Genomic DNA, 3,918 nt, shown 5'->3' on the forward strand with positions numbered 1-3,918 from the left:
ATTAACAACACTGTATAACAAACACATGTGTACACTTCATACATACTGTACACAGTCGCATGGACGTGTGTGTGTATGTTTGTGTATGGCCCTAACATGCCCTAGCGTGTATGTCTCGAGGAGAGAGGGTGTACCCTAACCCTAGTGTTGAGGAGAGAGGGTGTACCCTAACCCTAGTGTTGAGGAGAGAGGGTGTACCCTAACCCTAGTGTTGAGGAGAGAGGGTGTACCCTAACCCTAGTGTTGAGGAGAGAGGGTGTACCCTAACCCTACTGTTGAGGATAGAGGGTGTACCCTAACCTTAGTGTTGAGGAGAGAGGGTGTACCCTAACCTTAGTGTTGAGGAGAGAGGGTGTACCCTAACCCTAGCGTTGAGGAGAGAGGGTGTACCCTAACCCTAGCGTTGAGGAGAGAGGGTGTACCCTAACCCTAGCGTTGAGGAGAGAGGGTGTACCCTAACCCTAGTGTTGAGGAGAGAGGGTGTACCCTAACCCTAGTGTTGAGGAGAGAGGGTGTACCCTAACCCTAGTGTTGAGGAGAGAGGGTGTACCCTAACCTTAGTGTTGAGGAGAGAGGGTGTACCCTAACCCTAGTGTTGAGGAGAGAGGGTGTACCCTAACCCTAGTGTTGAGGAGAGAGGGTGTACCCTAACCCTAGTGTTGAGGAGAGAGGGTGTACCCTAACCTTAGTGTTGAGGAGAGAGGGTGTACCCTAACCCTAGTGTTGAGGAGAGAGGGTGTACCCTAACCCTAGCGTTGAGGAGAGAGGGTGTACCCTAACCCTAGTGTTGAGGAGAGAGGGTGTACCCTAACCCTAGTATTGAGGAGAGAGGGTGTACCCTAACCCTAGTGTTGAGGAGAGAGGGTGTACCCTAACCCTAGTGTTGAGGAGAGAGGGCGTACCCTAACCCTTGTGTTGAGGAGAGAGGGTGTACCCTAACCCTAGTGTTGAGGAGACAGGGTGTACCCTAACCCTAGTGTTGAGGAGAGAGGGTGTACCCTAACAACTAGTGTTGAGGAGAGAGGGTGTACCCTAACCCTAGTGTTGAGGAGAGAGGGTGTACCCTAACCCTAGCGTGTGTGCACTGAATGTAAATACACAGACGGTGTGCTCTGCCTGCTGTTTCCACGGCCATGACAGAAACGCAGTGGGGGGGTTCCAGGGGCCCCGGACGGAGCCTCTCTGAAGGGCCCTCATCCCGAGGCCAGGCTTCGTTAGGGAGCCACTGGGCCCGCTGGGTGGTTCTGATTAGAACATACCTGGCAGTTTGAGCTACTTGGGCTGGGCCGGCCTGGGATCACTCCTAACTGGTTTTGGCGCTTTGCTGTTAGGCCTGGGCCGGGGATGGGCTGCTGCTGTGCCCTGCCAATTGGCTGGGGTTTTGGACGACGCAGGGGGCGGAAAGGACTCTTCCGGAACCAGTGAGGTAGATGATGGGGTCAGCGACCTTGGCATGCAGCAGAGGAGGGAAAGAGGGGAGCAGAAGGAGGAGGGATGTACAATTAGGTGGAGGACTGGGGCTATTTTGGGAGCCATGGATTCTGTCGTAGACACTACACACACACACACACACACACACACACAGTACTGTGGCCTGCATGGCCAGGGTACAGTTAGACGATAACAAGAGTAAATCCACTTACATAACACACATAGTGCACAAACTGAATGGGAGCAGACCATTCAATTAATGTCGGGAAGCCTCCCTCTAATAATAAAGTGCTGCTTTGTCTAAAATGACGTCAAAAGGGGTGTGGAGGGGATCAAGTCGTACTCCAAACGAGCTGATTGGCCCTGCGGGACCAGAGGTCAGCAGATCAAACCTATTTTTAGGAACGATCAAAGGGCCTGAAATAAAAATAGTGCTGCACGGGCCCTCTGGGTAGCGTACCTGTCTATCAGGCTTACAGCGGGCTGGGAAAATGAGCAGGGGAAACGTTTGATGATATTTGGAAAGGAGCAAGTAATGACCGAAATGTCTTTAGCTGCCAGCGGGGCGGACACAGTGTGATGTTTGGCCTTTGGTTAGGCTGCGGAGAGGATTGGCATCCACAGGTGTCATGGTTATCCCCCTGCGCGTGGCTGCTGTTCACTGGACCAGTAAGTGGAAGGACTAGTCTAAGGACTACTACTACGGTAACATATTAGGGATCTACTGTCCAAATAATGTGGGATGGTGCAGCTACAGTGTAAAGGCCTTCCATAGACCTGATAGTATGGTCATCTTTGGCTAGCAGTGGCAACAGAGACTAGGGCTCAACACAACTTTAAATAGGTAAATACATTTGAGAATTTTCACTCTTCAGTTACTTTTCAAGATCGTAAGAAGTTGTCCGGCCCAATTCACATGAGGCAGACAAGCCCACAGACAGAATTCATTCATTTTGTATCATACACTTCACAAAGTTATCACCAATCTGCTGGACTAAGATACGTATATTAACAGAATTCGTAATGCGCCAAACCAACCTGAGTGAAATGATCTGTCCAACAACACAAGAGGTTCAGAATCTGTTCTTTACTGTCTCCTCCACAGTGGTGGAGAGATGGAGAATTGAGGGGGGACGAGGGGGTGGAGAGAAAAGGGGGGATGAGAGGTTGGAGAGGTGGAGAGATGAGGGGGGGTGAGGGGATGGAGAGGTGAAGGGGTGGAGAGATGAGGGGGAGATGAGGGAGTGGAGAGACGAGGGGATGGAGAGGTAAGGGGGGATGAGATGGAGAGATGAGGGGGGAGAGGTGGAGAGATGGGGGGGTGGAGAGGTGGAGAGATGAGGGCGGTGGGGAACTGAGGGGGAGATAAGGGGGTGGAGAGATGAGGGGTGAGAGGTCAGGGGGAGATGAGGGGGGTGGAGAGGTGAGGGGGAGATAAGGGTGTGGAGAGATGAGGGGAAGGTGAGGGGTTGGAGAGGTGATGGGGTGGCGAAGTGGAGAGCTGACGGGGGGATGAAGGGGGTGGAGAGGTGAAGGGGGGCACCGGAACTCTAGATTAGCCCTGGTGGTGAGTCATTAGGACAGCTTTCATGTGGACAAGGAGGGCTAATGTGAGATTGCAGGAGAGGTCAGAGAGCAGGGGTTTAGGGTCAAAGGTCACGCCACAGTGTTGTGATGGTGTCATTCAGCGTTTCCTGTGTGGTGAGTTCTACAAACACACTGCAGTAATCCCACTGTGTCGTGGTGGTGTCATTCAGCGTTTCCTGTGTGGCGAGTTCTACAAACGCATTGCAGTAATCCCACTGTGTCGTGTGTTCAAAGAAGGAACAGAACGAGCGTCTATGTAATCATTTAAATTTAATCAAATGTATTTATAAAGCCCTTTTTACATTAGCCGATGTCACAAAGTGCTATACAGAAACCCAGACTAAAACCCCAAACAGCTAGCAATGCAGATGAGGAAGCACAGTGGCTAGGAAAAACTCCCTAGAAAGGCAGGAACCTAGGAAGAAACCTAGAGAGGAACCAGGCTCTGAGGGGTGGCCAGTCCTCTTCTGCTGGATATCTATGATCTTATTCATTATGATATAAAAGGCCAAACTGATCCTAGATCAGCACTCCTACACTGAGATGTCTTGTGAATATGAACCCTAGTCTGAGCACTCCACCTGTCAGAGACACCAGGACCAGGGTAGTGGTCAGTAGGGAGAACACGTTTTGAGAAACATTTTCCATCACTGGTTCATTTGGACCAATCATGATTGGGTGAAGGTGGTTCTTAAAGTTGGGGAGGGGCTTTCAAAGAATGATTTCAAGCAGAACGTTGTTTTTGGAAGGGGGTGGGGGGATAAGCCGTGGCTGTTAGTTTCCGTTTAGGTGGGTCCAGACTTTGCTAGTTGCATAAGTATGTTTCTCTCAACCTCTCCTCCCAGAATGTAATTGAGCATCTGATGCGATTACGCAACATGTTTGTTCTGGGTTTTCCCA

The sequence above is a fragment of the Salvelinus namaycush genome, chromosome 3 (genome assembly GCF_016432855.1).
Source record: "Salvelinus namaycush isolate Seneca chromosome 3, SaNama_1.0, whole genome shotgun sequence".
NCBI classification, from domain to species: domain Eukaryota; kingdom Metazoa; phylum Chordata; class Actinopteri; order Salmoniformes; family Salmonidae; genus Salvelinus; species Salvelinus namaycush.